Genomic DNA, 14,576 nt, shown 5'->3' with positions numbered 1-14,576 from the left:
TTGTGTTCGAAGTCTTGGTTGCTCCGGTTCCCCTCTAGGGCCGAGACCAATGAACTCCATTATCACTTATGTATTTTCAACGGTAGAGTTTCTACACACCATAGATTAAGGTATGGAGCTCTGCTGTTCCTTGAGTATTAATGCAAAGTACTATTGTTTTTCTATTCAATTCAAGCTTATTCCTATTCTAAGATATTCATTCGCACCCAAGAATATGATGAATGTGATGATTATGTGACGCTCATCACCATTCTCACCTATGAACGCGTGCCTGACAACCACTTCCGTTCTACATGAAGACGAGAGAGAATGAGTATCTCTTAGATATCTAATACAGGGGATCGAGTCCGAGATATTAGATTCTTCGTGGTATAAGTTAGAACCAATGGATGGCCATTCCCGAGATCTAGAAAGTCTAAACCTTGTCTGTGGTATTCCGGGTAGGATCTGGGAAGGGATGGCTGTGACGAGCTTCAAACTCGCGAGTGCTAGGCGTAGTGACAGACGTAAAAGGATAGTAAATCCTATTCCAGTATGATCGAGAACCGACAGATGATTAGCCATGCAGTGACAGCGCATTGGACCATTTTCACAGAGAGGACGGGATGTAGCCATTGACAACGGTGATGCCCAACATACAGCTTGCTATGGAAAGGACTATGAAGGATTGGATGAAAGCAGTGGGAAAGCAGAGATTCAGGAGGAATTAAGCAACTCTATATGCTTATCTGAAATTCTCAACAATGAATTACATAAGTATCTCTATCTTTATTTTACGTTTTATTTATCTTTTAATTATCAAATCTCTAAAATCATTTGAATCCGCCTGACTGAGATTTGCAAGGTGACCATAGCTTGCTTCAAGCCGACAATCTCCGTGGGATCGACCCTTACTCACGTAAGGTTTATTACTTGGACGACCTAGTGCACTTGCTGGTTAGTTGCGCAAAGTTGTGACAAAGTGTGATTCACGTTTGAGAGCACCAAGTCTTTGGCGCCATTGTTGATGATCGCAATTTTGTGCACCAAGTTTTTGACGCCGTTGTCGGGGATTGTTCGAGTTTGGACACCTGACGGTTCATCTTGTTGCTCATATTAGGTAATTTTATTTTAATTTTAAGCTTTTTGTTTTTATTATTTTTAATTTTCGAAAAATATACAAAAAAAATAAAAAAAATATATTTCAAAAATTTATTAAATTATTCTATGTTCTTCAGAATTTTTATGAATGAATTCTAGAGTTTCATGATGATTTGTTGAAGTCTGGCTGGCTGTGAAGCCATGTCTGATCTTTTGGACCGGGATTTCAACTTATCATCACAAGAGCTTGTTGACCTTCACCAATTTGGTAGTTACACACATAGTTATTGTATACATGGGAGGTAGGCAATATCTGCTGAAGCTTGGCTGGCCATTGGCCATTTCTAGTGTTTTGGACCGGAGCTTTTACTGAAAGCTTGGCTGGCTAGTAAGCCATGTCTAATTCCTGGACCGGAGTTTTAGACTAACATTTCAAGATTCTTGGAATTCTTATTAAAAATTTTGAAATCCTTATCTTTCTTTTTCCAAATTAATTTTCGAAAAAAATTTACAAAAAAATTTATAAAATCATAAAATCAAAAATAATTTGATGCTTCTTGTTTGAGTCTTGTGTCACATTGTAAGTTTGGTGTCAATTGCATACTTTTAATTTTTCTTAAAATTTTCGAAACTCATGCATGGTATTCTTCATAATCTTCAAGTTGTTCTTGATGAATTTCTTTGTTTGATCTTTGCATTTTCATGTTTTGTGTCTTTTCTTGTTTTTCATATGCATTTTAAATTTATTAGTGTCTATACATGAAAAATCTTTAAGTTTGGTGTCCTGCATGTTTTTCTTTTCTTAAAAATTTTCAAAAATAAGTTCAAAGTGTTCATCTTGACATTCAAAGTGTTCTTGGTGTTCATCTTGACATTCATAGTGTTCTTGCATGCATCATTTGTTTTGATCCAAAACTTTCATGCATTGAGTCTTTTTATTGTTTTTTTCTTTCATCATTAAAAATTCAAAAATAAAAAAAATATCTTTCCCTTTTTCATCTCATAAAATTCAAAAATTTGAGTTGACTTTTTCAAAAAATCTTTAAAATCTAGTTGTTTCTTATGAGTCAAATCAAATTTTCAATTTAAAAATTCTATCTTTTTCAAATCTTTTTCAAAAATAAAATCTTTTTCATTTTTCTTTTATGATTTTCGAAAATTTCAAATTGATTTTCGTAAATCCTTTTCTTATTTTGTTTCATAATTTTAAAATCTTTACTAACAATTAATGTGATTGATTCAAAAAATTTTAAGTTTGTTACTTGCCTAGTAAGAAAGGTTCAATTTTTAAATTTTAAATCATATCTTTTTGTTTCTTGTTAGTCAAGTAATCAACGTTAATTTTCAAAATCAAATCTTTTTAAATCTCTTTTTCAAACTTTTTTCAAAATAAATTCCAATCACATCTTTTTTTAAATTAATTTCAAAATCTTTTCTAACTTCTTATCTTTTCAAAATTTAATTTTCAAATCTTTTTCAATTAACCACTTAACTTTTTGTTTGATTCTTATCTTTTTCAAAACTACCTAACTAACTCTCTCTCTAATTTTATTTTTTCTTTTTAAATTTTCAAATTTTTATTTTAAATTCAATTTAAAAACAAAAATTCCTTTATTTTAATTTATTTAATTTTTGAATTCTCTCATCTCTCATCCCCTTCTGTTTATTTATTCATCTACTAACACCCCTCTTTCACCCAAGAATTCGAACTCATTCCTCTCCCTTGTGTTCGGATTCTTATCTTTTCCTTCCTCCATTATTCTCTTATAAGGAATCTCTATACTGTGACATAGAGGATTCCATATTTTCTGTTTTCTTCTTTTTCATATGAGCAGGAACAAGGATAAGAACATTCTTGTTAAAGCTGATCCTGAACCTGAAAGGACTCTGAAGAGGAAGCTAAGGGAAGCTAAAGCACAACTCTCTGGAGAAAATCTGATAGAAATTTTCGAACAAGAAGGAGACATAACCGAAAATAATAACAATGCAAGGAAGATGCTTGGTGACTTTACTGCACCAAATTCTAATTTACATGGAAGAAGCATCTCAATCCCTGCCATTGGAGCAAATAATTTTGAGCTGAAACCTCAATTAGTTTCTCTGATGCAACAGAATTGCAAGTTTCATGGACTTCCATCAGAAGATCCTTTTCAGTTCTTAACTGAATTCTTACAAATCTGTGATACTGTTAAGACCAATGGGGTTGATCCCGAGGTCTACAAGCTTATGCTTTTCCCGTTTGCTGTAAGAGACAGAGCTAGAATATGGTTAGACTCTCAACCTAAAGACAGCCTGAACTCTTGGGATAAGCTGGTCACGGCTTTCTTAGCCAAGTTCTTTCCTCCTCAAAAGCTTAGTAAGCTTAGAGTGGATGTTCAAACCATCAAACAGAAAGAAGGTGAGTCCCTCTATAAAGCTTGGGAGATATACAAAGAACTGACCAAAAAGTGTCCTTCTGACATGCTTTCAGAATGGACCATCCTGGATATATTCTATGATGGTCTATCTGAATTATCTAAAATGTCATTGGACCATTCTGCAGGTGGATCCATTCACCTAAAGAAAACACCTGCAGAAGCTCAAGAACTCATTGACATGGTTGCAAATAACCAGTTCATGTACACTTCTGAAAGGAATCTTGTGAGTAATGGGACGCCTATGAGGAAGGGAGTTCTTGAAATTGATACTCTGAATGCCATATTGGCTCAGAATAAAATATTAACTCAGCAAGTCAATATGATCTCTTAGAGTCTGAATGGATTGAAGGAATCATCCAACAGTACTAAAGAGGCATCTTCTGAAGAAGAAGCTTATGATCCTGAGAACCTTGCAATAGTAGAGGTGAATTACATGGGTAAACCCTATGGAAACACCTATAATCCCTCATGGAGAAATAATCCAAATTTCTCATGGAAGGATCAACAAAAGCCTCAACAAGGCTTTAATAATGGTGGACAAAACAGGTTTAGCAATAGCAAACCTTTTCCATCATCCACTCAGCAACAGACAGAGAATTCTGAGCAGAACCCATCTAGCTTAGCAAATATAGTCTCTGATCTATCTAAGGCCACTGTGAGTTTCATGAATGAAAGAAGGTCCTCCATTAGAAATCTGGAGGCACAAGTGGGCCAGCTGAGTAAAAGAGTCACTGAAACTCCTCCTAGTACTCTCCCAAGCAATACAGAAGAAAATCTAAAGAGAGAGTGCAAGGCCATTGATTTGACCATCATGGCTGAACCTACAAGGGAGGAGGAGGACGTGAATCCTAGTGAGGAAGACCTCCTGGGACGTTCAGTGACCAATAAGGAATTTTCCTTTGAGGAACCAAATGAATCTGAGGCTCATCTAGAGACCATAGAGATTCTATTGAACCTCCTTCTGCCCTTCATGAGCTCTGATGAGTATTCTTCTTCTAAAGAGAATGAAGATGTCACTAAAGAGCAAGTTGCTAAGTACCTTGGTGCAATCATGAAGCTGAATGCCAAATTATTTGGCAATGAGACTTGGGAAGATGAACCTCCCTTGCTCACCAATGAACTAAATGCATTGGATAGGCAGAAATTACCTCAAAAGAAACAGGATCATGGCAAATTCTTAATACCCTGTACCATAGGCACCATGACCTTTGGGAAGGCTCTGTGTGACCTGGGGTCAGGAATAAACTTAATGCCACTCTCAGTAATAGAGAAACTTGGGATCTTTGAGGTGTAAGCTACCAGAATCTCATTTGAGATGGCAGACAACTCAAGAAAACAGGCTTATGGACTGGTAGAGGACGTGTTAGTAAGGGTTGAAGGCCTTTACATCCCTTCTGATTTCATAATCCTAGACACTGGGAAGGATGAGGATGAATCCATCATCCTTGGAAGACCCTTCTTAGCCACAGCAAGAGATGTGATTGATGTGGACAGAGGAGAGTTAATCCTTTAACTGAATAAGGACAACCTTGTGTTTAAAACTCAAGGATCTCCTTCTGTAACCATGGAGAAGAAGCATGAAAAGTTTCTCTCACTGTAGAGTCAACCAAAGCCCCCACAGTCAAACTCTAAGTTTGGTGTTGGGAGGTGGTGCATGAAATTGTGATGTCTAGGCTCAAACAATCCCTGGCAACGTGAGCAACTTGGTACGCGTAATCGTGATTACACTTTAATTATGTAAAATTCATGGCTCTTTCTTTCCCTGGCAGTGGCGCCAAGAACATGGTCCAATACCATGGTTCACAACTTCGATACAACTAACCAGCAAGTGCACTGGGTCGTCCAAGTAATACCTTACGTGAGTAAGGGTCGAATCCCACGGAGATTGTTGGTATGAAGCAAGCTATGGTCACCTTACAAATCTCAGTTAGGCAGATATAAATTGATAATGGTGTTTTCGAATAATAATTAATAGAATAGGGATAGAAGTACTTATGTAAATCATTGGTAGGAATTTCAGATAAGCGAATGGAGATGCTTTTCGTTCTTCTGAACCTCTGCTTTCCTGCTATCTTCATCCAATCAGTCTTACTCCTTTCCATGGCTGGCTTTATGCAAGGGCATCACCGTTGTCAGTGGCTACATCCCCTCCTTTCAGTGAAAAATATGCTCACATGCTCTGTCACAGCACGGCTAATCATCTGTCGGTTCTCGATCATGCTGGAATAGGATTCACACTCCTTTTGCGTTTGTCACTAACGCCCAACAATCGCGAGTTTGAAGCTCGTCACAGTCATTCAATCATTGAATCCTACTCGGAATACCACAGACAAGGTTTAGACTTTCCGGATCCTCTTGAATGCCGCCATCATTCTAGCTTACGCCACGAAGATTCCGGTTAAGAGATCTAAGAGATATTCATTCTAGCTTATTCCATGTAGAACGGAAGTGTTTGTCAGGCACGTGTTCATAGGGGAGAATGGTGATGAGCGTCACACAAAATCAATGAAGTGTAGAAACTCTACCGTATGAAAATACATAAGTGAAGGTCCAGGCATGGCCGTGTGGCCAGCCCCCATGGTCTAAGAACAATGCGTTCAAAGATGTCTAATACAATAGTAAAAGGTCCTATTTATAATAAACTAGTCACTAGGGTTTACATAAGTAAGTAATTGATGCATAAATCCACTTCCGGGGCCCAATTGGTGTGTGTTTGGGCTGAGCCTGAATGTTGCACGTGTAGAGGTCCTTCTTGGAGTTGAACGCCAGCTTTTGTGCCAGTTTGGGCGTTCAACTCTGGTTTTGGCTCCTTTTCTGGCGCTGCACGTCAGATTTGGGTAGAAAGCTGGCGTTGGACGCCAGTTTACGTCGTCTATTCTTGGCCAAAGTATGGACTATTATACATTGCTGGAAAGCCCTGGATGTCTACTTTCCAACGCAATTAGAAGCGCACCATTTAGAGTTATCTAGCTCCAGAAAATCCATTTTGAGTGCAGGGAGGTCAGAATCCAACAGCATCAGCAGTCCTTCTTCAACCTCTGAATCTGATTTCTGCTCAAGTTCCTCAATTTCAGCCAGAAAATACCTGAAATCACAGAAAAAAACACAAACTCATAGTAAAGTCCAGAAATGTGAATTTAACATAAAAACTAATGAAAACATCCCTAAAAGTAACTAGATCCTACTAAAAACATACTAAAAACAATGTCAAAAAGCGTATAAATTATCCGCTCATCACAACACCAAACTTAAATTGTTGCTTGTCCCCAAGCAACTGAAAATCAAATAGGATAAAAAGAAGAGAATATACTATAAATTCCAAACTATCAATGAAACATAGCTGCAATCATATGAGCGGGACTTATAGCTTTTTGCCTCTTGAATAGTTTTGGCATCTCACTTTATCCATTGAGGTTCAGAATGATTGGCATCTATAGGAACTCAGAGATCAGATGGTGTTATTGATTCTCCTAGTTCAGTATGATGATTCTTGAACACAGCTTCTTTATGAGTCTTGGCCGTGGCCCTAAGCACTTTGTTTTCCAGTATTACCACTGGATACATAAATGCCACAGACACATAATTGGGTGAACCTTTTCAGATTGTGACTCAGCTTTGCAAAAGTCCCCAATTAGAGGTGTCCAGGGTTCTTAAGCACACTCTCTTTTTTTTTTTTTTTGCTTTGGACCTTGACTTTAACTGCTCAGTCTCAAGTTTTCACTTGACACCTACACGCCACAAGCACATGGTTAGGGACAGCTTGGTTTAGCCGCTTAGACCAGGATTTTATTCCTTTAGGCCCTCCTATCCACTGATGCTCAAAGCCTTGGGATCCTTTTTATTTGCCCTTGTCTTTTGGTTTTAAGGGTTATTGGCTTTTTGCTCTTGCCTCTTGGTTTTAAGAGCTTTTGGCTTTTTCTGCTTGCTTTTCTTTCTATTAATTTTTTTTCGCCTATTTTTCTTTCTTTTCTCTTTTTTTTTTCTGCAAGCTTTGTTCTTTGCTGCTTTTTCTTGCTTCAAGAATCATTTTTATGATTTTTCAGATTATCAAATAACATGTCTCCTAGTCATCATTCTTTCAAGAGCCAACATATTTAACATTCTTAAACAACAACTTCAAAAGACATATGCACTGTTCAAGCATACATTCAGAAAATAAGAAGCATTGTCACCACATCAATATAATTAAGCTAAGTTCAAGGATAAATTCAAAACTCATGTACTTCTTGTTCTTTTGAATTAAAACAGATTTTATTTTAAGAGAGGTGATGGATTCATAAGACATTCATAACTTTTAAGACATAGTTACTAACTACTAATGATCATGTAATGAAGACACAAACATAGATAAGCACATAACATAGAAAACGAAAAACTGAAGAAATAAGAACAAGGAATGAATCCACCTTAGTGATGGTGGCGTTTCCTTCTTGAGGAACCAATGATGTCCTTGAGCTCTTCTATGTCTCTTCCTTGTCTTTGTTGCTCCTCCCTCATTGCTTTTTGATCTTCTCTTATTTCATGGAGCATGATGGAGTGCTCTTGATGTTCTACCCTTAGTTGCTTCCAATAATTGTGTGGAAGAAAATGTATCCCCTGAGGTATCTCAGGGATCTCTTGATTTGCAGTCAAATGTTCTACCACTGAGCTATAGACCCTTGATGGAAGCTTTTGTCTTCCCTTTCCTCTTTCTAGAGGTTTCTCTGGCCTTAGGTGCCATCAATGGTTATGAAAAAAAAACAAAAAAGCTATGCTTTTACCACACCAAACTTAGAATGTTGCTCGCCCTCGAGCAAAAGAAGAAAGAATAGAAGAAGAAGAAGAAGATATGGAGGAGATAGATGGATGTGAGTATTCGGCCATATGGGTGGGAGTGGGTGGGAGAGAGATGTTGAATTTTAAAGGTAGTGGGTGTATGAATGTGAGTGGTAAATGGAAAACAGAAGGGATGATCATGAATGGGAAAAGAGATGATGAGGTAGGTGGGGATCCTGTGGGGTCCACAGATCTTGAGGTGATCCTGTGGGGTCTACAGATCCTGAGATGATCCTGTGGGATCCACAGATCCTGAGGTGTCAAGGCATTTACATCCCTGCACCAATTTAGGCATGTAAAATGCCCTTGCACATAACTCTGGGCGTTCAGCACCAGGTTGGTGCCCATTTTGGGCGTTCAACGCCCATTTGCTGCCATTTCTAGCGTTGAACGCCAGAACCATGCTTGTTCTGGGCGTTCAGCGCCAGGATGCTGCCCATTTTGGGCGTTCAGCGCCAGAACCATGCTCTGTTCTGGCGTTGAACGCCAGGCAGATGCTCCTCCAGGGTGTGATTTTTCTTCTGCTGTTTTTGATTCCGTTTTCAATTTTTATATTTATTTTGTGACTCCACATGATCATGAACCTAAGAAAACATGAAAAACAAGAATTATAGAGTTAGATAAATAAACATTGGGTTGCCTCCCAACAAGCGCTTCTTTAATGTCAATAGCTTGACAGTGGGCTCTCATGGAGCCTTACAGATGTTCAGAGCATTGTTGAGACTCTCCAACACCAAACTTAGAGTTTGGATATGGGAGTTCATCACCAAACTTAGAGTTTGGTTGTGGCCTCCCAACACCAAACTTAGAGTTTGACTGTGGGGGCTTGGGTTGACTCTGCTTTGAGAGAAGCTTTTCATGCTTCCTCTCCATGGTTGCAGAGGGAGATCCTTGAGTTTTAAACACAAGGGAGTCCTCATTCCATTGAAGAACTATTTCACCTCTGTCAACATCAATCACAGCTCTTGCTGTGGCCAGGAAAGGTCTTCCTAGGATGATGGATTCATCCTCTTCCTTTCCAGTATCCAGGACTATGAAATCAGCAGGGATGTAAAGGCCTTCAACCTTTACTAACACGTCCTCTACTTGTCCATAAGCCTGTTTTCTTGAATTATCTGCCATCTCTAATGAGATTCTAGCAGCTTGCACCCCATAGATTCCCAGTTTCTCTATTACAGAGAGGGGCATGAGGTTTATTCCTGAACCAAGGTCACACAGAGCTTTAAAGATCATAGTGCCTATGGTACAGGGTATTATGAACTTTCCAGGATCCTGTCTCTTCTGAGGCAATGTCAGTTGATCCAGATCACTCAGTTCATTAATGAACAAGGGAGGTTCAACTTCCCAAGTATCAATGCCAAATAATTTGGCATTCAGCTTCATGATTGCACCAAGAAACTTGGCAGTTTGCTCTTCAGTAACATCCTCATTCTCTTCAGAAGAGGAATACTCATCAGAGCTCATGAAGGGCATAAGGAGGTTCAATGGAATCTCTATGTTCTCTAGATGAGTCTCAGATTCCTTTGGTTCCTCAGAGGGAAACTCCTTATTGGTCACTGGACGTCCCATGAGGTCTTCCTCCTTGGGATTCACGTCCTCCTCTCCCTCATTGGGTTCGGCCATTTTGCTTATGTCAATGGCCTTGCACTCTCCTTTTGGATTCTCTTCTGTATTGCTTGGGAGAGTACTGGGAGGGATTTCAGTGATCTTTTTACTCAGCTGGCCCACTTGTGCTTCCAAATTTCTAATGGAAGACCTTGTTTCATTCATGAAGCTCACAGTGGCCTTGGATAGATCAGAGACTAGATTTGCTAAATTAGAAGCATTTTGTTCAAAGTTCTCTGTCTGTTGCTGAGTGGATGATGGAAAAGGTTTATTATTGTTAAACCTGTTTCTTCCACAATTATTAAAGCCTTGTTGAGGCTTTTGATCCTTCCATGAGAAATTTGGATGATTTCTCCATGATGAGTTATAGGTGTTTCCATAAGGTTCACCTAAGTAATTCACCTCTGCTATTGCAGGGTTTTCAGGATCATAAGCTTCTTCTTCAGAAGATGCCTCTTGAGTACTGTTGGATACAGCTTGCATTCCATGCAGACTCTGAGAGATCATATTGACTTGCTGAGTCAATATTTTATTCTGAGCCAATATGGCATTCAGAGTATCAACTTCAAGAACTCCCTTCTTCATAGGCGTCCCATTATTCACAGGATTCCTTTCAGAAGTGTACATGAACTGGTTATTAGCAACCATGTCAATGAGTTCTTGAGCTTCTGCAGGTGTTTTCTTTAGGTGAATGGATCCACCTGCAGAAGTGTCCAGTGACATCTTTGATAACTCAGACAGACCATCATAGAATATATCCAGGATGGTCCATTCTGAAAGCATGTCAGAAGGACACTTTTTGGTCAGTCCTTTGTATCTCTCCCAAGCTTCATAGAGGGATTCACCTTCTTTCTATCTGAAGGTTTGAACATCCACTATAAGCTTGCTCAGCATTTGAGGAGGAAAGAACTTGGCTAAGAAAGCCTTGACCAGCTTATCCCAAGAGTTCAGGCTATCTTTAGGTTGAGAGTTCAACCATATTCTAGCTCTGTCTCTTATAGCAAATGGGAAAAGCATGAGCCTGTAGACTTCAGGATCTACTCCATTAGTCTTAACAGTATCACAGATCTACAAGAATTCAGTTAAGAACTGAAAAGGATCTTCAGATGGAAGTCCATGAAACTTGTAGTTCTGCTGCATCAGAGAAACAAATTGAGGTTTCAGCTCAAAGTTGTTTGCTCCAATGGCAGGAATGGAGATGCTTCTTCCATGTAAATTGGAATTAGGTGCAGTAAAGTCACCAAGCATTCTCCTTGCATTATTATTATTTTCGGCTGCCATATCCTCTTCCTGTTCGAAAATTTCTGAAAGGTTATCTCTGGATTGTTGTAATTTAGCTTCTCTTAATTTTCTCTTCAGAGTCCTTTCAGGTTCTGGATCTGCTTCAACAAGAATGTTCTTGTCCTTGCTCCTGCTCATATGACAAAGAAGAGGGCACACAAAAAAAAATAATAATAATAATATGGATCCTTTATACCGCAGTATAGGGATCCCTTTGTGAGTGGAAGAAAAGAGGTAGACAAAGATTGTGATGTAAAGAAAGAAACACAACTGTGAGGAGGGCAGAGATGTGAGATGAGATGTTAGTAAATGAATAAATAAATAGAATAAGATGGGAGAGGGAGAATTTTCGAAAATAATTTTTGAAAAAGAGTTAGTGATTTTCGAAAATAGTTTTTGAAAAAGGTTAGTATTTTTTTTCGAAAATTTTTTTTTTCAAAATAATTAGTTAATAAAAAAGAAATTTTTGAAAAAGAGGGGATATATTTTCGAAAATTAGAGAGAGAGAGAGTTAGTTAGGTGGTTTTGAAAAAGATAAGAAACAAACAAAAAGTTAGTTAGTTAGTTGAAACAAATTTTGAAAAGGTAAGAAGTTAGGAAGTTAGAAAAGATATTTTGAAATCATATTTTGAAAAAGATAAGATAAGAAGATATTTTTGAAAAGATATGATAGAAATTAGTTTTTGAAAAATATTTTATTTTTAAAATCACAAGATATGATTCTAGAACTCAAAGTTTGAACCTTTCTTAACAAGCAAGTAACAAACTTGAAATTTTTGAATCAAAACATTAATTGTTATTGTTATTTTCGAAAATTTGATATAAAAATAAGAAAAAGATTTTTGAAAAAGATTTTTGGAATTTTCGAAAATAACTAAGAAAAATGAAAAAGATTTGATTTTTGAAAAAGATTTTTGAAAAAGATAAGATTTTTAATTTGAAAATTTGATTTGACTCATAAAAACAACTAGATTTTAAAAATTTTTAAAAAAGTCAATCCAAATTTTCGAATTTATGAGAGAAAAAGGGGAAGATATTTTTTTGATTTTTGAATTTTTTGATGAGAGTGAAAAACATGAAAATTATGCAATGCATGAAATTTTTAGATCAAAACATGTGATGCATGCAAGAATGCTATGAATGTCAAGATGAACACCAAGAACACTATGAAGATCATGATGAACATCAAGAACACATTTTTGAAAAATTTTTTATGCAAAGAAAACATGCAAGACACCAAACTTAGAATTCTTTAATGCTTAGACACTAAGAATTCAAGAATGCATATGAAAAACAAGAAAAGATACAAAACATGCAAATGCAAAGATCAAACAAGAAGACTTACCAAGAACAACTTGAAGCTCATGAAGAACACTATGAATGCATGAGAATTTTTGAAAAATGCAAGATGCACATGCAATTGACACCAAACTTATGACATGACTCATGACTCAAACAAGAAACACAAAAAATATTTTTGATTTTTATGATTTTCTAATTTTTTTGGATTTTTTCGAAAATTATTTTGCAAAAGAAAAATAAGGATTCTAAAATTTTTAATATGAATTCCAGAAATCTTGCATTGTTAGTCTAAAGCTTCAGTCCAGGAATTAGACATGGCTCACTAGCCAGCCAAGCTTTCAATGAAAGCTCCGGTCCAAAACACTAGACATGGCCAATGGCCAGCCAAGCTTCAGCATGTAACATAAGAGAATATACTGCTCATTACTTATCGAAGTAACTTGCCTCTATGCTGATGGTTTGGAAGCCTCAGTCCAAAAGAATTTAGACATGGCTTTACAGCCAGCCAGGCTTCACATGCTTCATGAAACACCAGAATTCATTCTTAAAAATTTTGAATAAAAATATATATATATATATATATATATATATATATATATATATTTTTTTTTTTTTGAAAACATTTTTTTTTCGAAAACAAAAGAAGAATTTTTGAAATATTTTTGAAAAATTTTTGAAAAGAAAACAAAAAGAAAATTACCTAATCTGAGCAACAGGATGAACCGTCAGTTGTCCAAACTCAAACAATCCCCGGCAACGGTGCCAAAAACTTGGTGTTGTTGCCGGGATTGGGATCTCAGACGATTCTTGGCGCCAAACAGGAACAATTAAGTCCCCGGCAACGGCGCCAAAAACTTGGTGCATGAAATTGTGATGTCCAGGCTCAAACAATCCCTGGCAACGTGAGCAACTTGGTACGCGTAATCGTGATTACACTTTAATTATGTAAAATTCATGGCTCTTTCTTTCCCTGGCAGTGGCGCCAAGAACATGGTGCTAATACCATGGTTCACAACTTCGATACAACTAACCAGCAAGTGCACTGGGTCGTCCAAGTAATACCTTACGTGAGTAAGGGTTGAATCCCACGGAGATTGTTGGTATGAAGCAAGCTATGGTCACCTTGCAAATCTCAGTTAGGCAGATATAAATTGATAATGGTGTTTTCGAATAATAATTAATAGAATAGGGATAGAAGTACTTATGTAAATCATTGGTAGGAATTTCAGATAAGCGAATGGAGATGCTTTTCGTTCTTCTGAACCTCTGCTTTCCTGCTATCTTCATCCAATCAGTCTTACTCCTTTCCATGGCTGGCTTTATGCAAGGGCACCACCGTTGTCAGTGGCTACATCCCCTCCTCTCAGTGAAAAATATGCTCACATGCTCTATCACAGCACGGCTAATCATCTGTCGGTTCTCGATCATGCTGGAATAGGATTCACCCTCCTTTTGCGTTTGTCACTAACGCCCAACAATCGCGAGTTTGAAGCTCGTCACAGTCATTCAATCATTGAATCCTACTCGGAATACCACAGACAAGGTTTAGACTTTCCGGATCCTCTTGAATGCCGCCATCATTCTAGCTTACGCCACGAAGATTCCGGTTAAGAGATCTAAGAGATATTCATTCTAGCTTATTTCATGTAGAACGGAAGTGTTTGTCAGGCACGTGTTCATAGGGGAGAATGGTGATGAGCGTCACACATAATCATCACCTTCATCACGTTCTTGGGTGCAAATGGATATCTTAGAAGCGAAATAAGATGAATTGAATAGAAAACAGTAGTACTTTGCATTAATCTTCGAGGAACAGCAGAGCTCCACACCTTAATCTATGAAGTGTAGAAACTCTACCGTATGAAAATACATAAGTGAAGGTCCAGGCATGGCCGTGTGGGCAGCCCCCATGGTCTAAGAACAATGCGTTCAAAGATGTCTAATACAATAGTAAAAGGTCCTATTTATAATAAACTAGTCACTAGGGTTTACATAAGTAAGTAATTGATGCATAAATCCACTTTCGGGGCCCACTTGGTGTGTGTTTGGGCTGAGCCTAAATGTTGCACGTGTAGA

The 14,576-nt window shown here is 37.6% G+C and overlaps 1 non-coding gene across 1 annotated transcript; it reads left to right on the top strand.

The window, feature by feature from the left end:
- The first annotated feature begins 10,694 nt into the window (after positions 1–10,694).
- Positions 10,695–10,802, top strand: LOC148580868 (small nucleolar RNA R71). The gene has a single exon (XR_015896459.1). It is a non-coding gene; the product is annotated as a small nucleolar RNA R71 (small nucleolar RNA).
- The last annotated feature ends 3,774 nt before the right edge of the window (positions 10,803–14,576 follow it).

Source organism: Arachis ipaensis, chromosome B10 (assembly GCF_059453495.1).
Source record: "Arachis ipaensis isolate K30076 ecotype BB chromosome B10, ASM5945349v1, whole genome shotgun sequence".
Lineage (NCBI taxonomy): Eukaryota > Viridiplantae > Streptophyta > Magnoliopsida > Fabales > Fabaceae > Arachis > Arachis ipaensis.
The sequence above is the reverse complement of the archived record's forward strand: the minus strand, read 5'-3'. Positions and strand labels throughout refer to the sequence as shown.